Genomic DNA, 23850 nt, shown 5'->3' with positions numbered 1-23850 from the left:
AAGGGACTCTGCAGTGAAGCCTGTTATTCTGGGTCTCAGCAGTCAGGCTGCAGACAGACAGCCAGGGTAATGTGTGGGGAGTTGTGCCCTTCTGTTTTAGGGAGCAGCCTGCTTTTTCTCACTCTGTTTTATCATTCTAAATTGTAAGGAATCAAGTAATGTAATTATGCAGCCTTCCGGCAAGTGTGTTTAGTTTTCAGCTAACTTCACTGTTTGTGCGATGTGAAAAATAAGCCACCATGTAGGAAGATTTTACAACATGGAAGAGCAAACCCAGAGAATCCACCATGACCCTTGGTAAATTGTTCCAATGGCTAAAGATTCTCACTGTTAAAAAGTACTTTGAGCTGCTCAGGGAAATGACACTATAGAAACCCAAAGCCTGATTTTCAAAGGCACTGAGCATCTGCAGTTCCCATTGACATCAGTAAGATGTGTCTGTGCTCAGCACCACTGAAAAATCAGACTATATCAGACTATACTATTTGGTATACTTGCACATCTATGGCGTCCAGCATTGCCATCAGAGATGAGCTCCAAGAGTCTAACTCAGCTCCCGCTGGAAGTAATGTGAGTCTTGCTACTTACTTTAAGAGGAGTTGGATCAGGCCCTAACTGCAAACTTTAGATCCATCTTTCAACCCTCACCACCCCATACCTCAACTGTTTGGGGCTGTCTGTGTCCAGGGATTGGTTTGGAGCCATCACTAATTGTGACAACACAGATTTGTTTATTTTTTCAAATTTTGGGAAGTGCATTCCAGATTTCCTCGACCTCAAGATACCGTCCTTTCCACTGTGCAACCCTTGTGATGACCATTGGTCTAAAGACTGTTGCCTTCATGTTGGGAATTTCAACTGAACCTCATTGACTGGGTTGATTAATAACAGTAAATTATATGATTGAGTCATATCCTGCACGTCATAACCACTTCTCAACATCCCTGTCCTGGGAAACATGGACAGGTACGGAAGGAACTGCCAAGTCTAGTTGTCAAACTGTATTTGATACAGGAGATATTTTGACTACTGAAACATATGCAAATACAAGAACAGAGCCACACTGCACATTGTGTATCCTGTCCATAGCCCCACTGAAGAATGAGTCTTATTCGCTACCTCACTCTCACAATCTAATCTAATGACTAGACATGGACCAAGATTGTTTAGCTTGGTCCTTTGAACTTTTAGGGTTCAGGTAAAATACAACTGCGATCCAATCACTCCTGGTGTTGGTCCTGGTTCAGCAAAAACCACTCAGTTTTTTTATTTATCACAGTTACAAAGAAACCAGGTTTTGGAAAGACTTGGATTCTGCTAGGAAAAAAAAATCCAGCCAACCCTAATTCAAGTAATATAGAAATCTGAATAAAATCCAGCACCTCCATCCTGCAGAAATGACATCATCTACAGTAATTTATAGAGAGGACACTTACGAAATTAGATGTCCCAATACACTCCAGGTTGCATGTTCACTTATACACATAATGCCAGTTTGCATTTGGAACAAAGTTTGATCCATGCACAAGTTAGCATTATAAATAAACCAAGATTAGAAAATGGTTCCAATCACTTCTGCATTTTGTGGATTGCAGATGGAGAAATTATTCATTATTTTCATTAGAGTAGTACAAGAGGCCCCATCTGAGATCTGGGACCTATGGGTTGGCACTATAGATATACGTTGTAAGAGACAGTCACTGATCCAAAGAGCTTTCAGTCTAAATAGATCAGGCTAAGGGTGGGAGCAAAACCAGAGGTACCTAGCGGGTGACACAGCAGGTAAGTGGCAGAGCCCACTTCTACCACTTATTCCGTGTATTTGCAGAATGATAACATATAACAAGAGGAAAGCATTTTCAGGGGAACTGATGCACTTCAGCTTTATCTTGAGAGATGAGGAATGACAGTCCTGTGAATAATGAATGGGGCTTGGAATCCAGAGATCAGAGTTTGGTGCCCAGCTCCGCCTCTCACCTCCTGTGTAACCACAGATAAGTCACCGAATCTCTCCTGAGCCCTATTTCCTCACCTGTAAAAACATGAGGGGGTTGTTGCAAGGCTAATTCCATTAATATTTGTAAAGAGTGCTGAGATCCCGGGATGGAAGTCGCTCTAAAAGGGCAAAGCGCCATCCCTCGGGGCTAGTCAATCTCCAGTCGTCATTATTGCTGTTAGCGGTGACTGACGCACCATAAACCAATCAGCACCCTCCGTTACCCTCAACATTCCAAAGTTCATTCTCTGCTTGTCAGGGGTGCCTCTCGGAAAGCAAATGGCGCCCCGGCCACTGCTCAGCCACTCTACAATATAGATCAAAGCCCTTTAGCGCACAGGGGCAACATCTGAGAAAGGAATGTGAAGATCATAAATTTTCAGAGCAGGGTGATGGCCATCCAGCCCAACATGCTTGCCCTTCTCAGGGTTATCCTAATCCTATCTTCCTGCTTTGTCACCAGGCTCCTTAATCCCTTCCTTCTTCAGACAGAAACCTAGAGCTCTCATCAGCTCATTTATATACTTTGCTTCAATTGCTTTGCAAGTAATTTGTTCCATATGTTTAATTACCCTTTGCGTGAACCACTTCTGCCCGAGTTCCTGGTTTGCTCCCTAGATTCTGGAGAGCTTGGTTAGGGCCCTTTGGGGTCTGAAAGCATCTCCCGTCTTTTCCCACATTTAGGGTCCAGCTCTATATGAGGTACTGAGCACGCTTAACTCCCATTGTCTTTAATGGGCTCCCAACACCTCCAGTACTATGCCCTAGAACCGAAAACGTCCCCTGGTTTGCAGCACGTTCACAGTGACTCAAGTACCAGCAACTTGGCCAAGGTTCGCTGAAGGACCCTGTCAGCCAGGCCAAGAGGGGGCTGTTTCTGGGACACTGAAGGGACAGCAAATGAAGGCACTTTTAAGGGTTAACCCCTGCATCCCTTCAGTCTAAAGTAACAGTTATGGAAATAGAGCAACAAGCCCAGGCATGTCTTAAAACTGGTTATAAATTAGAGAGGGGCCCAAACCAAAACTCCTGGCTCCAATCCATACCCTACCCCACTTTCAGCAAAACAACAGGGATGTACAGAACCAGACCTTCCTGGGCAGACCCCTGCAATGCCCTGATGGGAATCCACACAAGCCAAGGGGCGCGCCTGCACCAATTCAATGGCAAGACAGGGGATGTAGTAATTCAATTGTTGTTTCTTTAAGCCAGTAAATGGCCCTTTCCTGCAAAGAGATCTGCATATACAACACATTGGTGAGGTCCCCCTCTATGGTCAATCCACAGGGGAGGACATGAGTCTGTTATAGCCCCAGCTAAGAAACTTCAGCTTTTTAGCTCAAGCTGTAGCAGCTCATGCATTTAGCTCTGGAGGGGAGATCTGGGGGAAAAGAACCACATACATCAAACCAATGGAACTCCCTGAGGGAGGAAAGGTCCACATGTATGGACTGGTTTGCAAAATAGGCCCTAAGGCATTAGAACTAATTATGGTGATTTTCTTTTAGTCTAGACTGAGAGTGTAGGGAAGGGGGTGAGTCACATCAGAGCGAGTGGAAAACCCAAAGTAAGTGGGGCAGCTTGGGATACACGGAGATGCAGCCATGACACAGACAATTTACTAAACTATCTTTCAGTGGCACGAATTCAGAAGGTAGGTCCTTGCTGGTCTCTAGTCCCTCCTTTAGGGCATTAGCAAAAACAGCCTCTTGAAGGCTATCTTCCTTCCTGAATCACCTCTCCCTGCTGAGCTCACAAGCCTTTCTGTGACCTCGTTGGCCCCAGTCCTGCAAAGACTTACACACACAATTAACTTTACACAGTGTGAGGGATCCCGTTGACTTCCATGAGGCTATTCACAGTGCATACACAATTGCCTAGCGCAACGGGGCTAGGGGCCCCAGTCTCAGTTGCAACATCACAGCAATACTATAACACAAATTAAAAATAAACCTTAAACAAAGATCTTGTTTATATGCAAATATCCTTGAGGAAGGTTGTGAAGGCTTTACCTGGGCCTTCGTATTTTCACCATTTATGAACAACAACAAAAAACAAGGGAAGAAAACTACAGACAATACAACACAGTAGAGGAATTGTTCCTAGCACAACGGTTTTCAGAGTTTTCCATGAGCAATACATACCTGGGTCTTTTTAACAGAGCCCCAGATTTCCAGAGGGAGGAATTACCACTTCCACTCCTGTGCCATTCCGCTGCTTATACAAGTGATAATCCCACTTTTATCATGCGAGTCTCTCACCGGAACCAGAGAGGATGCTGCCTTTCCAGTGAGAAATGAACTAGACAGTGTTTAAGATGTGCAAAGTTTAAAAACAAGTGGAGAAATGAATGGCAACTTTTTTCCAAGCTTTTTATTGAATTCCTACAGTAATAACATATTTTCATGACCCAGAGATGAATGAAATGACTTAAATGCAACCGCATATTCATATTACGAATTCACTAGGGTGCAAGAATTATTTTATACATGGAAAGCTTTGAAAGGAAAGCACAGAGGCTGGGGTTTTCAGCAGGGCTTCAGGGAGACAGATATCCAGCTGCCAGGGCTAGGGCCTGGGCAGCCTTGCATAGAGGTTAGTGTTGGGCACAGGTTGAGGGTCCGGGACCAGGACCAGAACTGGGAGCCAACTACTAGGAATCAGGCCAGGTTGGGACACCAGGAGATCAGAATCAAAACACAAAGCAGAGGGCAGGGATCAAGAGTCAGTTACCAGGAATGAGGCTGAATTAGGGTACCAGGAGATCCAGATCAGGTGACAGAACCAGAGGGCAGATATGGGGAGGCAGTTATCAAAAGTCAGGCCAAGTCAGGATAGCAGGAGGTCAGGATCAGAGAGCCGGAACCAGTAAACCTCATATCAGCAGTCCATGGCAAGGTAGTTGTATGGGCAACTTCCTGCTTCCTCCCTTGGCTTACATAGGGGTTGAGGCCCACTCAGGAGCCTCAAAACTCTCCCAATCAGAGAGTAGGGGTGGTGTTTGTGCCCCAGTTGGGCTTTAGAGACCCCAATCCCAGTTGCTATCTGTGAGCTGCCAAGTGGAAGACTGGAGTGTGATTACTTCCAGAGACCCAGGTTCAAGACCCACAGGGCCGGACATGAATTCCCTGTGAAAGTCAATGGGAGCTCGGCACCTAATTGGTGTAGGCGCTTTGAAAATCTGAGCCTAATCCAACAGCACAAAGTGAGGCTCCAATATCCTCACTCCTATTGAGTTGCCCCACTGACTTCAATGCAGGAAGGTGCTGTTCGGCATCCCTACAGGTATCAGAACCCGGCCCAGGGACCATAGGAGAGCCAGGCGGCAACGTACCCCATCACAGGAATATTATCTTGTGGTCCAAGAGGTAGGATAGCATCTAGGGCCCCATAGGGATTCCTTTACTCACACTGAGCAGCACCTTACTCCAGTTGACTCCAGGCCTGTGGGGCACCAGCTGCTCTCTGATCGCTCAGAGACTGTGTGAAATCGGCCCCGCTCAGGCTTTATCTGTGATGGGCCCCACCGGACACACTGGGATCACTTGGGTTCTGCGCTGGATGCATTCCTGTGTATACTCCAGGCTTTACCTGCGTGTTGCCACCTTCCTTTGCAGCATGGGTGTGGGTCGCCTGCCAGGGGCATCTCTCCCCTCACCAATTCCCTGCTGTTGCAGGGGCCTTGACATTTCTGGCACCTCAGTCTCCCCTGTTCTCTGCCTGTGGCACACAACAGTTTAGTCTCATCTAGAACAGGGGTGGGCAAACTACGGCCCGTGGGCTGCATCTGGCCTGCCAGCTGTTTTAATCCAGCCCTCGAGCTGCCGCTGGGGAGTGAGGTCTGGGGCTTGCCCTGCTCAGGCACTCCAGCTGGGAGCAGGGTTGGGGGCTGCTCCGCGCAGCTCCCGGAAGCAGCAGCATGTCCCCCCTCTGGCTCTTATGCATAGGGGCAGCCAGGGAGTTCCACTGCGCACACTGCCCTCACCCCAAGTGCTGCCACTGCAACTCCCATTGGCCGGGAACCGCAGCCAATGGAAGCTGCAGGGGTGGTGCCTGCAGATGGGGCAGCATGCAGCAGAGCCGCCTGGCCGAGCCTCCACGTAGGAGCTGGAGGGGGGACATGCTGCTGCTTCTGGGAACTGCTTGAGATAAACGCCACCCAGAGCCTGCGTCCCAACCCCCTGCCCCAGCCCTGATCTCCTCCCGCATTCCAAACCCCTCAGTCCCAGCCTAGAGCACCTTCCTGCACCGCAAACCCCTCATCCTCAGCCCCATCCCAGAGCCTGCACCCCCAGCTGGAGCCCTCAGCCCACCTCCTCTGCTCCAGGGGAGCCCCCTCCTGCACCCTGAACTCCTCATTTCTGGCCCCATCCTGAGCCCACACCCCCAGCCAGAGCCCTCACCTCCTCCTGAACCCCAACCCCAATTTTGTGAGCATTCATGGCCAGCCATACAATTTCTATACCCATCTGGAGCCCTTGGGCCAAAATGTTTCCCCACCCTGATCTAAACTGACCTGTATCTAATGGTCCCTTATGACCTTTAATGCTATTAAATTTATCACCACTGCCCATAGCTGCCTTGACAATAGGACATTTAATTCACCTCATGCTGTTAGAGAGAGGGGCTGAGGGGCAACAATTTTAGACCTTGATTCAGCACAATACACAAAAACTGGGGGAGTGGTAAATAATGAGGATGACAGGTCACTGAGTCAGAGCGATGTGGATTGCTTGGCAAACTGGGTGGAGGCAAACAATCTTCATTTTAATTTGGCTAAATGTATTAATCTAGGAACAAAGAATGTTGCCATACTTACAGGATGGGGGACTCTATCTTGGGAAGCAGTGATTCTGAAAATATTTGGGGGATAGGGGTTTATAATCAGCTGAATGTGAGTTTGCAGTGTGTCCAAAATGGCTAATGCAATCCTTGGATGACAAAACAGGGGAATCTCAAGTAGGAGCAGAGAGGTTATTTTACCTCTGTATTTGACACTGCTGGAATCCTATGTCCAGTTCTGGTGTCTTCAATTCAAGGAGGATGTTGATAAATAGGTGAAGTTTAGAAAACATGTCCTATACTGATAGACTCAAAGAGCTCAGTCTATTTAGCTTGACAAAGAGAAAATTAAGGGGTGATTTGATTACAATCTATAAGCACCTATATGGGGAACAAATATTTAACAATGGGCTCTTCAGTCTAGCAGAGAAAGGTCTAACATGATCCAATGGCTGGAAGTTGAAGCTAGACAAATTCAGACGAAGTAAGGTGTACAATTTTAACAGTGAGAATAATTAACCACTGGAACAATTTACCAAGGGTAGTGGTGGATTCTCTATCTCTGACCATTTTAAAATCAAGTTTGGATGTTTTTCTAAAAGATTTGCCCTAAGAATTGTTTGGGGGAAGTTTGCTGGCCTGTGCTATACATGAGATCAGACTAGATGATCACAATGGTCCTTTCTGACCTTGGAATATATGAATTATGTTCATGGTTAACTTTAAGTTCACAAATATTTCCATTGACTTGAATAGAATTACCTATGAGCCTAGATTTCAGAGTTGCAGCCGTGTTAGTCTGTATTCGCAAAAAGAAAAGGAGTACTTGTGGCACCTTAGAGACTAACTAATTTATTTGAGCATAAGCTTTCGTGAGCTACAGCTCACTTCATCGGATGCATTTGGTGGAAAATACAGAGGGGAGATTGATATACACACACACAGAACATGAAACAATGGGTTTATCATACACACTGTAAGGAGAGAGTGTGTATGATAAACCCATTGTTTCATGTTCTGTGTGTGTGTATATCAATCTCCCCTCTGTATTTTCCACCAAATGCATCCGATGAAGTGAGCTGTAGCTCACAAAAGCTTATGCTCAAATAAATTTGTTAGTCTCTAAGGTGCCACAAGTACTCCTTTTCTTTCTATGAGCCTAGAGTTAAGCATGCACTTTGCTGCATTAGGACCTTAGTCTCCAGGCCAGGACAACAGAAGAAGATAATCTAAGTCTGCCCCAGTCAGTAAAATATAGCTCCAGTTAGGACTTAAGAATATTCTGACAAAACCTGTTAACTTGATTTTTATCTGCAGACGTTTTCAATCCAATGCCAAGGGGAATCTTGATTTACCAACAGGAAACCCCAGAGCCAGAAAGTTTAGCTATAATGATTTTATTGTATATTCAAGCATTGAATGTCAATTTGGATTACAATGTCAAAATAAGCTCCAAGAGCATGCAGTTATACCCCTGGGTCACCTGGCAGAAACTCCAAAATGAAATTAAGATCTAGGATAGTGCACTCCCAATTCCTCCATGCAAATCCACAAAAGCTAGGGCTAAATGCTGCTGCTGCAGGCTATCAGTGCACCATGCCTTCTCATCCACTGCACAGAGTCCTTACCTAGACACACATCGACAAGAGATTGGCCAAACCTGTTCACAACTAATCAAATGCAGTCGTAGACTTTTCCAGTCTCTACTAGTGAAGATCTGAATCATTGTAATTCATGTAAATAGAGGATCACGGTCAGGATCAGGACTTCCATGGACCAAGCACTTTACACACATGAAAAGACCATGCCTGCCCCAAGGAGTTAGCATAAAAGAGACACAGGAATAGACACAGGGTGTGGATGTAAGATAGAAGTAAATGATCACAATGAAGATTTATACTGTCTTCCAAGCCAAGGATCTGTAGGAGACCCCCCTCCCCAGAAGCTACAATTTGTTTATGGCTGCCCCTCAGTCTCCTTTCCACAGGCCTGTAATCAGCCAAAGGTGAGGTACTGGTCTGGGACTCAGGAGATCTCAGTGTGTTTTCCAGCTTTGTCACAGGCTCCCTAAGTGATCTTGGGCAAATAACTTCATCTCTCTGATCCTCAGTTCCCCATCTATAAAACGGGGACAATAACCCTTCTTTTCTCCCACCCTTTGGCTGCCCTGTCAATTTTGACTGTACATTTTTCCAGGCAGGGGCTCTCTCTCACTATGTGTATGTATAGCACCCAGCACAATGAGACCTTATTCTCAGCTGAAGCTACCACAGTATACATATCTTTTTTTATAAAGGGGTGAGAGGAAGATATATCAGAAAAATTTGAAAGTCCAGGTGCTATTCCCTGTATAGATCATTTTAAAGCCCTTTCAAAGAAGGACTTTTTGCAAAGAAATCTGTAAACCCCAGCCTAGGATTTCCTGAAATTCAATACAAGGAGGAGTTTGCTAGTGGGAAATTCCATGCACAGTTCCCTGCCCTCCTTGAAGCCCAATACCCTTGTGGATCAATCTCTCTCTCCATGCACACAGCACCCTTATTAAAATACACCATGGCAGATTATCCCACTGGGGTCCCACACTCATCTTCCATTCAACCTGGTCTCCTCAGCCTCTCTCATTCTATGGAAACATGATCCCTTGGATATAAAAATCTCTCTCTCTCTCTCTCTCACACACACACACACACACCCCCACACAGAGAGAGAGAGAGAGAGAGAGGAATTTTTCTATCAAACTTTCCATAAACCAATGAAAACCTGAACATCCTGCATCCCACCCCTCCATCCCCTGCCTCCATCTCTCTGATATCCTTTCCCCGGCTTAGTTTTACCTTCCATTAGCTCTTATTTCCTGCTCTTCACCCCATTTAGGTGCTGTTGACATCAGATGGAGACAAGCTGAGCAGGCTGGGGAAGCAACTTGGAAAGGCAGTAGACGCTACACTGAGCCCGTCATGTGAGGGAGTTTGTGGTACTGGCTTCCTCAGAGGGGTTTGGTCCACAATCCAAAAAACACAGACACACAGCTACGCAACACTCTGGCTGAGAAGCTGAGAGTCATTTTAGATCCCCATCTGCTTCGAGGCAACCACAGCAGCAGTAGCCAACAGCATTTTCCCCCACCTGCATTTGGCTGGAAGCTTGTAACCATCACCTCCAGCTGTGGATCTCACCACACACACTTACGATGGATTTACTGACTCCAACCTGGATCACTGCATTGCATTCCACTCGGGGCTACACTTGAAGACCACTGGGAAATCAACAAAGGTATCATGCTGTTCCTGCTGCCTCCGACTGAGGGTTGTCCCACTGAAGGGGCATATTACACCTGCATTCTAAAGATCACGCTGTCTGTGGGAGAAATTCAAGGGTTGGCATTGACTTTTGAATGATTTGATTCATGGTATTTTAGAGACTCTCTCATTCTTACCTGTCAGTTGAGGTTCAACATGACTGCTCCAGAGAGGGAGTTTACCAGGGGGTTTGCAGAGGGACATTCTTGTATTCACTCAACTCTTGCTAAGCCACCCAGCACCCAAATTCCATATGGACTCTCAGCTCATGTTGCAAATACCATCTGTTTACTCTGGCTTTCCCCAAACAGTACAGGGAGTTGAATGGGTAGGGCTCCTTCGCTTTGGTACACAGCAGCTTAGACATTTTTGTGGCTTGGGATATATTTTAGTGATTTTCTGTGCGTTTTAAAATGTTATTGTGGCTGAGGATTTAAAAGACTTAAAATTTAAAAAAAAAGGGGGGGGGAGAAATTCCAGTCTATTACATTTGTGTACAATCAGATGAATATTGAGAGACAAAGATAATAATTCACTGGCAAATGCACAAGGGGGCAGAGTTAAGGCTAAGTGATCAACTTTAAGTTGTGGAATTTCCTGACTTTTTGAGAGTCTGATTTCTCCACTGGAACATTTCAGTAATGCTGGAACATTTTTGTTGAATGGAGTCAGTGCATACTACATATAACATCTTTCTGAGAATTTATTTCCCTGAAAGTCTGGACAATGTCAGTATAATCAGAGTTAAGGCTCTCCTCTTAGCCCATATACAGCTTCCAGCAAAGCTGACAGCATCTTGTGTTTCTCACCCAGAAGAAATATTATCCTGATTTGAGAAATCTATCTGGGCCAGTGGTAGCTAAACAACTCCTTTTGCATTGTCACAGTACATACTGCTGACAAAAGCATCATTTATAAACAACCCAGAGCCAACACAGACACAGATCTGCTAGCACGAATGGGGGGCGGGGGGGGGGGAAGGGTTGAGAGGGGAGATATTCACAAAACACATTACCATAGCACTAAAGAAAGTTGTGGACTGGCTATCTTGTTTCTCTTTTAATGTAACTACAGTGTATAAATGTGCATGCTAAATGCATAAATCAGTTTCAATGGATGCCACTTTCCGTATACAAGTGCTCAATGATCTAAGCAACTACTGTGCGGAGATCTGATACTAGAGGCTCATTAATCTACCACGTAATGCGCACCTAGTTAATCTACCGTGTAGCTGAAAGATGAAGCTAGACACATTCAAACTTTAAAAAAAGCACAAATTTAACAATGAGGGTGATTAATTAGTAAACAGCTTACCAAGAAATGTGGTAGATTCTTCATTGCTTGAGTCAAGATTGGCTGTCCTTTTAAAGAGACACTCTGTGGTTCAGCCAGGAATTATTGAACTAGATGCAGGAATTGCTGGGTGAATTTCTTTAGCCAGCCTCATGCAGGAGGTCACCGATTAGATGATCATAATGGTCCCTTCCGCCCTTAAAGATCTGTGGAAGCTACTGGGTCAGCTTTAAGGTTTCCAGACCTATTACTGAAATACTGTGTCCACAGCTACCAAAAAACAGGCTGTAGCCCAAGCAGAAACGATGGACCTGAGGCAGGAATTACTGGGTGAAATTCAATAGCCTGTGTTACGCAGGTGATCGGACTTGATGAGTGTAATAGTCCCTTCTAGCCTTAAAACCTATTACTTTAAAGGTGGAAGGAAAAGTGTGAGTGTGTTAGTGGTCGTGGCAGTGGCAAACTTACAAAACCCATACTTTTATTTCTTTGTTTGAAGTGGAGCATAGTCAGCTAAATGGAGACAGAGCAATGTTTCAATGCCTCTTGGCCTTTCCTCAGAGTCAGGTGGCTTTGTAACATGCTTGTAAAGTATGTGTCATGTCTCCTTCTACTAGCTGGTCAACACTGAGGTTAATAGTCAAGTATTGCTGCTATCTAACAAATTACTCCTTTAGCTCACGTGATAGAAGCCTGTGCTTTTACTCAGCAGGTGCAGAGCTCAAGTCTTGGTGAGGGTTTGCTGCATTTTCCCAGAAATTTGAGAGGATTTCTTGAGAAATTTCCCAGAATTTCAGAATAGTTTGTTTTTGCTGGTTAAAGTCCATCAGCGTGCTCAGTGAAAGAGTGTGTTGTGACAAAGGCAGGCTGCAAACCACCATCCAGAGAATGCATTGAGGCACAGTGATAGTAAGGCAAAGTAGTTCAACTAGTGGAACTCGAAGGATGGTGGGGTGAAGACCTCCTGTGGAATCTGTTGGAAGCGTTCCCTGAGAAAATGAGTGGAAAAAAATACCTACCCGATGCAAGCTGGTTCATTCTAAAAGCAAGATAATTGCTCTTCTGAAGTCTTTGTCGCAAACCCCATGGACAGCTCTCCTATGATAGGGAAGGCTGTGCAGTATGCAGCAAGGAGATCTCCTCCACCTTCCCTTTAATTTGGTGACAGCATTTCAACAAGAGACTTCCAAAAGCCTCAACTCCAGCACATCATTGTTTTTGACCCCTTCGTACAGAGGGTACGGACATGGAGACATACATATCTCTCAACCTGCCACAGCCCAGATGCAGAACATAATGCATGACAAACATTCCAAGTGAAGGACAGAAAATGATTCACACCAGAGACTTACATTGTAGTGGGACCCATTCCTTCAGCACAAACAGCTCTTTATAATCTCACTGACACAATTCTGCCTTTCTGATGGAAACAAATTCCAGTAATGACAGAGAAGGGGCGCCAGCTTTGTGCGGAATGTGGGTGACTTTAGAAAGGAGGAACGTTTGAGAAATATGCTTGAACTCTGTATGTTTGTGGTGTGGAGAATTCCCAAGGGAGTTTTCACAGTACAATCAGCAATCAGAAAATGAGAGAACTCTCCCACTTGGTTCGTCAGGGGAGTGGAGATCCTTTTCCATTTAACAAATCATGGGGAAAGGGAAGACTGGGGAAACAGTGCATTGAAAGCACACTCCAGCTCCTTCCAAATCAGAATGCCAAGAGAGGTAATCAGTGTTCTGGGAAACAGACTGTGTGAAAGGAACAAGAGCTACTGTCCCACCTCTCCACCTTTAAATCTGTGCAATATTTTTACATACACACTCAGATGCAAGTTTGCTTCCAGAACGACATGTAATTCCAGCACCACAGCTGAGATTTGATTCCATTACTAAGCCATCTCATCACACCTTTTCCTCCCACATAACACCAACCCTAGGCAATCACCACCAGACCATAAAATGAGTCCTAGAGCTCTTCAGGGGAAGGATCAGCTCAGCTTTCGTTGCTGCAATTTGTCTGTAGTGAGAATGTGAAAAAATATTAAAGCAGCACATCAGCGATTAACTTTAGAGGTGAAGTAACAGAAGACTGAAGCTGTGCAGCTGCTCGGAAATACAGCAGAAGATGTGGGGATGTCTTTCCGTGCAGGGTCTGATTTCACAATTCAGTGTTATGGGAGGGCATAAATGAAATACTGATGCTGGGTTCTAAAAAAAGGAGCTGGATGATTTTGATCACTAACATCTGTCACTATACAAGCTCAGGCCTTGTTACCTTGGCCCGAAAGCCATGGTTACATGAACCATTTTCAAAAACAGTTTGTGCTAATTTGGTTTCAACGCCGGGAAGCTAAGCCGTTGGCATCATTTTAAGCACTCTGTGAAGGGTGGATGGAATAAGAGGAATTCTGAAAAATCAGTGCAAGAGCTGCAATGGGAAGTCATCAGGGCATTTGTAACATGCTAGGCACATTCTCCATTCCACACATGGGTACACAAGCGCACCATGAACCTGACTCTGGAAATTTTTAGTAAGCACTGTCCGTTGGTCTGCATATGCGCAGTGGAACTCCTTGAGCTCTGAACAGAGGGCATAAAGCATAGTGCAGACCCAACATCTCTCCAGTTCCTTTTCTGACCACCAATGCAGAGATGATCCGCAGCAGAGGGGATGGAGGACAAGCAATGGAATACAGATAGGGACCACACATCTTGAAGAACCTCCAGGTACAGGTACGTAACCTCCATTTCTTCTTTGAGTGATGGGCCCTATGTGTATTCCAGATGTGTGAGATTAGCAAGGTGGGTGGGTGCGAGAAGATGGGTGTGAAGATGCAGATTTATGGCCATCTGTAAGACTGCTGTCCCCATGGCTCTATCTGTAGTAGAAGACTAGAACAAAGCACAGTGTCTTCTGAAGGCATGTAAGTGGCTCCAGGTAGCTGCCCCTTATCTCCAGTAAAGGTCCCTCTTGCAAAGATGCCACACAGATCGCTTGAGTTCTGGCGGAATGGGCTCTCACCACCTCAGATGTGTCAGGGAATTATGAGCTAATTGGTAGCAACGGACGACGCAACCCACAATCCACTTATTGAGTTCGCAACTGCAATAAAAATAATCTGGGTGTTTTTCTAATTGCTTTTGTTCTCTGCAGATAAAAAGCCACTGCCTATCAGACATCCAGGGAGCGAAGCCTTCTCTTGTCATTAGAGGCATGTGGTTTTGGACAAAACACCAGTAAGGGGATGGTTTGATTTACATAAAACTCCAAAATTACCTTAGAAGTGAATTTCGAGTGGAGGTGAAAGGAAATCTTCTCTTTATGAAAGGTGGTATATGATGGATCTGCCATGCTCCAAGCTTATTTATCCTTTTGGGTGATGTGATGGTGACTAGGAAGGCAACTTTCATCAAGAGATGGGACGTAGAGCAAGTGGCTAATGGTTCAAAAGGAGGTTTGGTGAAAACTGAAAGAATGAGGTTGAGGTCCCATTGGGCTGGTGGCTTCCCCATTGATGGAAAAGATCTAATAAGTCCTTTGAGGAATCTAGTCAGTGTAGGATGAGTGAAGATAGTATGGTCCTCAATAAGAGGATGAAAAGCACTGACTGCTGCCAGATGTATCCATAGGGAACTGATAGTGTTGTGTAAACCGATCAGGAAATGCTCAGATGTCAATGGGTTGACATTTTCAGGAGGCGTGAGAACCAGAACTATCTTGGCCAAGGGGCATGGTGAGGAAGACCCAAGCTCTGTCATGATGAGGGACTTGTGGTACCAGTGGGATGGGAGGAAAGGCATTGTGTCTGTTCAGGGCAACAGAAGGGTATAGTCCCCTGAGCCCCGGCTCAGAGCTGCTCTGGAGCAGTACAGGGGGAGTTTTCTGTTCCCTTGTAAAGCAAAGAAATCCCAGGGTGGTGTTCCCCAGTGGTTGAAGATCTCACTGAGAACAGAATCGTGAATCTCCCATTTGTGGTCTGTTGAAAAATGCCTGCTGAGAGTGTCTGCTAGGGAGTTCTGAGCGCCTAGTAGGTATACTGCTGAGAGAGTGAGGTGATATCTGATACACCAATTCCAGAGTTCAATTTCCTCGACACACAAGGAGAGGGACCTTGTTACCCCCAGCTTTTTTATGAAGAAGACAGTTGTCATATTGTCTCACATTACTTGGATATGTTGGGATTGGATGAGTGGGAGGAATGTGTTTCAGGCCCGACAGACCACTCTTAATTCCAGGAAATTGATGTGCATGCTTGAGTGGTCCAGCTGCCTTGTGCGGTGTGATTGTTCATATGAGCTCCTCAACCTAATAGGGAGGTGTCCATGGGTGGTCACTTGGGTGTAAGGGTAGGAAAGGAGTTCCCAACCAAACTGTCTCTGGCTTTGTCCACCAGGTGAAAGAGGCCAAAACCTTGTCTGAAATTGATACTTGGGATTAAAGTGTTGTCCTTCTCTGGTGAGTAAATGGACTGAAGCCAGGTCCATAGGCAGTGGAGATGGAGCCTGGCAAATGGCTTAACATAAGTGCATGAAGCCATGTGGCCAAGAAGAGAAAAGCAAGTCCTGACTGTGGCCTGAGGTTTGAGGGCAACCTGTTTTAGTCATATCATGATGTTCTGGAATCTCTTGATGGGAAGAGAAGCTCTCACTGTAGTCAAATCCAAAGTTGCTCTTCTGAAGTCTATGGACCTCATGGGGTCAGAGTAGACTTTTTGTGGTTGACACAGATTCCCAGGGAAGATAGAAGACAGAGTAGGAATGTTTTTGCCAACTGGACTTCCATGCTGGATGTGCTCATCAGAAGCCAGTTGTTGAGATATGGCAAGATGGTACAACCGTTTTGTCTCATCCAACTGCCACTACTGAAAAGACCTTTGTGAATACCCTGGGTGCTATAGCTAGTCTGACTGGAAAGAATTCTGAATTGGAAGTGGTCCTGCCCAATGAAGAATCAGAGGAACTTTCTGTGGGATGGATGAATATATGAAAATAAGCGTCTAGTGTCAAGGGCCATGAACCAAGTCTCCTCTTCCTGAGAGGGGATTATTGATGCCAATGTAACCATGCAGAATTTTAATTTTTGGATCAATACATTCAGTTGGCATCCACCAATGGATTTCTTCCTTCCCTGATATTGAGGGGGCACCCATTCTATGTCCCCTTTCCGGAGAAGAGAATTTACCTTGATACAGAATGTCCTTGTGAGAGTGGGTACTGAAAAGGGGTCAGAAAGGGGGTTGTGGTGGGGAGGTGAGATAAACTCAATTATATACCCATGGTGGATGATGTCTAGTACTCACTTTCCTGTAGTTATTGCTGTCCAGTTGAGAGCAAAGTGGGTAAGGCGGCCACCAAAGGTGTGGGAGTAATAAGTAGGAAGTAATGCGGTCCTCAACTGTGCCATCAAAATAACCCTGTGGATGGTGGGTGGGGTTAGGTGACAGTTCATAGAATTGTAGAATATCAGGGTTGGAAGGGACCTCATGAGGTCATCTAGTCCAACCCCCTGCTCAAAGATCTCCTGAAGATCTCATGCTTGGAGGGGCACTGCTCACAGTCTGAGGATGATGTACAGGGGCAGGGGGCCTCCCCATGCTGAATCTGAAGGAGATCTCATTGTCTGCTCCGTCTGGTGCTTCTGCAAATAGAACTCTTGATTCTCACAAGTTCAGGGAGGGAAGGACTGGCAGATAAGAGCTTCCACAAGGAAACAGAGGCAGCATGGTGGCTGCCACTAACAGAAAAGGAACTGGAGCAGGGGAGAGAGTACTTGAACCCCAGAACCCTTGGCATAGCCCCTCTTTGGAGGCCAGGGAGTAACTAAACTAAGATGCTGACCATAAAACAATACAAACACTAAAATACTAAGCTATTAAGTTATTTACAAATTGCACTCACAAGTTTAAAGAGGAAGATCAAATGGACACAAGATTCTGACTCTACTATGTGGTGGTAAGAAGGAACTAGAGAGGCGTCGGTCCACACTTCCCTTTATACCCTAGGTTCAGAGCATGAGGAGTTCCTCTGTGTATGTGCGGATCAATGGACACTGTTTACTAAAAATTTCAGGACTCAGGTGCATGGTGCACATGCGTACCCTCATGTGGAATATACAGAGGGACTATCACTCGAAGAACTTTGGCTTCCTATGAAATTGGAAATCAGGTGCAGAGTTTTGTGGACAATGTTTATGTTTGAAAGACCTCACAACACTCCATTTTACCTCAGGCTCTATTCCCACATGCAGGTCAACATGTTCTCCATGCTGATGACAGGATTACTTATTGCCCACCATCCCTACTGACTGCACATTCAAAATACATTGCCTCTCCAACATGTGATCCAATTAGCTGGATTACTTTAGAACCTGAACTGGTTTTTATTAGATATAGTATTTTCAGATAGAAGTTCTCTCTTGGCCTTGAAGTCCACATTTGTAGAGGTCTGTTCATTCCAGCATCAAGTGACATGGTAGTTGAGAATGAGCCTAGAAAAATGAGTTATAATAATTCATGGTTTACACATAATTTCACTTTGACATTCAGATTTGAGCAGGTAATTTGATCTGTAGTCGCTTTTAATGGACACATGAATAAAACACCATGCAAGACAACTGAAAACATTGACTTAAACAGTTATGGATTTTGTTTTCCTTTCAGGTGACATCATGGAAAGATATTACCACCTTCAGTGACATTTATTGATGGGCATTACTGCTCTCCCTGAGCTCAGGGAAAGGGTATTACTGGCACAATCAACAACATACTTAACAGCAAAAAAACACCCCTTCTGACAGGTATGTTATGGGAATATAATCACTAGCTACTATAATTGCACAATCCTTTTGGTGCCCAGAGCCAGCACATGTCCCATTGCTGGCAGGTGGCTGTATGATGAAATCCTGAATGCTGTTGCCAAGAGTCTAAAATCCAAAGTTAGAGCAAGTGTTATATTTACCCTCAATCCACCCCAGCCAAGGAAATTAAAGCAATAGCCTGAAATTGTTTCAATTACAGTTGGTAATCAATACAGTTGTTCAGTGTTAGCTCAAAACCCCGCTACAGCCATCAGCTCCTCACAAAATACCTCCCCCTGCTAGGAGTCTAGCTGCTCAGCGTCCAAGGCTAATGAGAACACTGAGATGGCTATGTTAAATATTCCCCTTCACTAAAATGCTAGATTAAATCTTGTGAGAACATTTCTGCCTTGGAAGAATGGAAAACCTCTGCTTTGTGCACTTAGGGAAACCTGTGCCCGTTCAAAGAAAAGGAGTAGTTGTGGCACCTTAGAGACTAACAAATTTATTAGAGTATAAGCTTTCATGAGCTACAGCTCACTTCATCAGATGCATACACTGGAAAATATAGTGGGGAGATTTTATATACAGTGTGACGAAGCTCTGTCCTTGCCTCTGTGGGTCCGGCGTTTCCTGGCGGATTTCGCTAGCCTCACAGGCTCACGGTGACCCTCCATGTAACCCTTCTTTCTCTAGAGACAAGGGTCACAGTCTACTGAGCCATTTTCATCATAAGCCAGTGAGGGAGGTGAGGAGAAGTTATCCTTCCTTGCACAGTCTCTATTGTCTCCCAGTCTCAGTGATTAATCAGGGGCAAAGGTGTGTGTGTGGGGGGGAGCCTGGGCCCCCCTCTACTCTGGGCTCCAGCCCAGGGACCCTAATAGTCAGCTATGGTAGCTGACCTTTTAGAAACATGACATGTACAATTCCCTGGGCTACTTCCCCCACAGCAGCCCTCACTTCCTCAAGCTCCACTTCACCCTTACCTCAGGGACTCCTTCCTTGTGCCTGATATGGTGTGTACTACTCAGCCTCTCCAACAGCGCAACATCCTCCCACAGCTCCTGACATGCACCCCCACCTGACTGACTGGGAGGCTTTTAACTAGTTTCAGCCAGCCCCTGATTGGCTTCAGGTGTCCCAATCAACCTAGCCTTCTCCCTGCCTTCTGGAAAGTTCTTAATTGGCCCCAGGTGTCTTAATTGACCTGGAGCAGTTGCCATTTCACTTATCCTGGTACCAGGGATTTGTTTAGCCTGGAGCTAATACATCTATCTCCCTACTTTTCTATAGCCATCTGGCCTTGCCCCGTCACATATCCCCCCCGCTGCTCAACACCATAGAGTTGGGCAACTTGGGACGCCAGGCAGTATGTTTGTGACAGACCATCAGCGTTGCCATGGTGGCATCCAGCCCTGTGCTGTATGCGGAACTGGAATTGGAGGGATAAGTCACCACCTGGTGACTCTTGCATTCTTTTCCTTATTCCGCTGCATCCACTGGAGGGGTACATGGTCCGTCACAAGAGTAAATCGCTGGCCCAAGAGGTAATAACGCAGTGTCTCCATTAGCCCGTTGACAGAAGGCATTCTCTCTCAATCCTGCGTATTTCTGTTCTCTTGGAGAAGCTTTTGCTTAGGTAGAGGATTGGAGTTCCTCTTCTCCCACCATTTGCGACAGAACTGCTCCCAACCCCACCTCGGAAACGTCTATTTATAAAATAAATTCCCTGTTAAAGTCTGGGGTTATGAGTATGGGTCATTACAGAGGGCCGTCCGAAGGTCTGTAAATGCCCCCTCTGTTGCGTCGGTCCACTTTATCATGTCTGGACATCGGGCCTTCACCAGGTCTGTTAGGGGACTTGCCCTAGTGGCGAAGTGGGGAATAAACAGTCGGTAGTAGCCTACCACGCCTAGGAACCCACGGACCTGCTTCTTTCGGGTTGGCCAGGGCCAGTTTTGAATTGCCTCTAGCTTATTCGTTTGGGGCTTCACTATGCCCCTTCCCACAATATATCCCAGGTACCTAGCTTCTGCTAGCCCTATGGCGCATTTAGCGGGATTAGCAGTGAGGCCAGCCCGCCTTAAGGTGCACAGTACTGCCTCAACTTTCTCCAAGTGGGTTCCCCAGTCTGGCGTATGGATGATGACATCATCTAGATATGCAGCTGCATAACCAGTGTGGGGGTGCAGCAGCTTATCCTTGAGGTGCTGGAATGTGGCTGGGGCCCCATGTAACCCAAAAGGGAGGACAGGTGTACTGGAATAGCCCATCTGGGGTGGAGAATGCTGTCTTTTCTTTAGCTTCTTTGGTCAGAGGAATCTGCCAGTACCCTTTTGTCAGATCCAGTGTAGTCAAGAATCGGGCACTAGCCAGTCGGTCAACCAGTTCATGATGCGTGGTATGGGGTATGCATCAAACTGGATATTTCATTCAGTTGGCGAAAGTCATTACAGAATCTCATGGTACTGTCTGGTTTAGGCACTAGAGCAATTGGACTGGACCACTGACCGTAAGATGCTTCAATAACCCCTAATTCTAACATTTTCTTTACTTGCCCTGATTTCCTTCTTTTGGCTGATGGGATTCAGTAGGGTCTCAATGTTACCTTGGCTCCGGGGATCGTGTGGATATGGTGATAGGTCTCAGTCGTCCGCCCTGGTTTTGTAGAGAACACATCTCTGTTGCGATTAATCATGTCAGCTGCCTCGATCTTTTGGATCGGTGTCAAGTCGGATGATATCCTCACTTGCTCGTGTAAGTTATCCTCCTGGGGAAGGGTCTCCTGCATGACTAAGCATGCCTCTTGATTGTGCCAAGGTTTTAGAAGATTGATGTGGTAAATTTGCTCGGATTTCCGGCGGCCTGGCTGCCGCACCTTATAGTTCACCTCTCCCACGGCTTCGATTATTTCATAGGGTCCCTGCCACTGGGCCAACAGTTTACTTTCTGCTGTGAGCACCAGTACCATCACCCGATCCCCTGGTTGGAACCGTTGAAGCTTCATTTGGTGGTATAATGGGTTCGTTGGGTCTCCTGTGCTCTCTCCAAGTGTTCCCGTACAATGGGTGTAACTCGGGCTATCCGATCTCTCATCTGCAGTACATGCTCAACTATGTTCCTTCTGGGATTTGACTCCTATTCCCAGGCTTCTCTGGCTATATCCAATATGCTCTGAGGGTGGCACCCATATAGTAGTTCGAATGGAGAGAAATCCGTGGAGGCTTGCGGAACCTCCCAGACGGCGAACATGAGGTAAGGCAATAGGGTATCCCAATCTTTCCCATCCCGGCTCACCACTTTCCTGATCATGGCCTTGAGGGTCCTATTGAACCTTTCCACAAGACCATCTGTTTGCGGGTGGTATACAGAGGTCCGTAGGGCTTGTACATGGAGCAATGAACCGAGATCTTTCATCAACTTGGACATGAAAGATGTCCCTTGATCAGTCAATATCTCCTTGGGTAGCCCAAACCGGGCAAAGATCTGTACTAGCTCCTTAGCTATTGTCTTGGAAGCTGTGTTGCGCAGGGGAACAGCTTCCGGGTACCGGGTTGCATAGTCCGGTACAACAAGCAAATGTTGGTGGCCCCGAGCTGTCTTCTCTAGGGGCCCTACCAGATCCATGGCTATCCGTTCGAAAGGAACCTTTATTATTGGAAAAGGTATCAAAGGAGCCCGCAAGTGCAGGCGAGGGCTATGTAACTGACACTCCTGACAAGAGGTACAGTATCACCGGACATCTTCATGTACTCCTGGCCAGAAGAACCTCCACAGGATCCGTGCCTGGGTTTTCTCTACCCCTAGGTGTCCTCCAAATAGGCGACTGTGAGCGAGACTCAATATGGCTTTTTGATGTTTTCGTGGCACCAGAAGTTGTTGTATTTCTTGCTCCTGCATTTGCACCACACAGTACAGGAGATCTTTCATCACTATAAAGTAAGGTCTGGGACCCCGGATCTTCACATCCACAGGTATCCCATCGATCTTGGCCACCTTTTTCCTGGTGTTATCATATCTGGGGTCCTCTGCCTGATCCCACCCAAAAGTCTCCTCCCGGGACTAGCCTGCCCAAGCTCCCAGGGGCCGGCTTCTGCTTCCAATGGCTCGCCGCCGTCATGGCTGGGAGCAGCTTCTGGCTCACCTTCTGTGGTGGAAGTTTCTCTGTTGGCTGCTCGCGTCCATCTGCCTACTAGGGAGGTCTTCTGGCCCTGGGTCAGGATCCGGGTTCCCACGGCCTTCGCGGCCTTCCTCTCTTTTTTTTGTCTTCCAGGTCTTTTGAGGGGTTGAGAACAGATCCTGAGAAATCTCAGCGAACATCGGGGGTTGACATTCTCCCGGTGATGAGTCGCTGTCCTCAGGGTCCCCACCTCCCTCCAGCCTCTCCAGGGGGAGTAAATTATCAAACCCTGGATAGTTCCTCCCAATGACTACAGGATATGGGAGTTTAGGAACTACGCCCACGGTCACCTCAATGGGGTTTCCCTGAACCTCTATCTCCACTGGAATGGTGGGGTAATGGCTCACGGCCCCATGCACGCACGTTACTGCTACACGTTTGGCTTGTAGCAGCTGACTATTTTTTACCAGCTTACCCGATATGAGGGTGATAGCACTCCCAGAGTCCACAAGCGCTGTAGTCTCTGCTCCATTTATCCTCACTGGCCTGGTATAATTATGCATGGCTAATGAGACCCCCGCGAGGTGGATAAGGGAGCATGGGACCTCCCAATCCCCCAAGTTACATTGCATAGGCTCCTCGGTGCTGGGACACTGTGCTGCTATGTGTCCCCACTCCCCACATGCATAACATCTATAATTGCTTTTAATCACTCCCTTATCCCAGGGGTTAGGGGGTTTAGTCCCAGGGTTCCCCCCACCCAGGCCAATCCCTTCCTTCTGGGGTCCCCACTGGTTTTCGGCCTCCCCATCTTCCACCTAGGACTCCCCGGGGGTTTGGCTGCCCAACCTTCCAGGGTTGGGGTCAGGTGCTTGCTTCGAAAGGGGCCTTCCTTGGGTAGTCGGGTCAGTTCCCTGGCTGTCATCACTCTTTCTACCAGTGTGATCATCGTACGTGATCATCGTACCGTCGTACGTGGACGGATCGTTCTGGCCTACCCATTTGCAGAGATCTGGCAGTAGTCCCCACATGTAATGATCTATGACCAGGGTCTCCAAAATCTCCTCCGGCCTGCACACCTTGGGCTGTAACCACTTCCGTGCGAGGTGTATGAGGTAGAATAGCTGGGACCTCGGGGATTTGTTCTCCTGGTATTTCTACTCATAGAACCTCTGGGCCCTTACTGCTGCTGTTACCTCGATTGTGCTAGGATCTCTGCCATCAGACGGGTATAGTCAGTGGCATCCGTGGCAGGCAAGTCAAAGTAGGCCTTCTGGGCCTCTCCACACAAAAAAGGGACGAGAATGCTGGCCCACTGCTCCTGGGGCCACGCCTCACGCTGAGCAGTCCTTTCGAATGAGAGGAGATATGCCTCTACATCATCTCCTGACGTCATCTTTAGAAGACAACGAGTGGCCCTCAGGATTCGCATCCCGTCGGACCCCCGGGCCTGGGTGGTGAGGATCTTCAGCTGGTCCACCACCTCTCTCAAGAGGGCACGATCTTGGGTTGCTTGGCTCATCAATAATTGATTGGTTTCCTGCTGTAGCCGCATAGACTTTTG

This window comes from Dermochelys coriacea, chromosome 1 (assembly GCF_009764565.3).
Source record: "Dermochelys coriacea isolate rDerCor1 chromosome 1, rDerCor1.pri.v4, whole genome shotgun sequence".
Lineage (NCBI taxonomy): Eukaryota > Metazoa > Chordata > Testudines > Dermochelyidae > Dermochelys > Dermochelys coriacea.
This window is presented reverse-complemented; position numbering follows the sequence as displayed.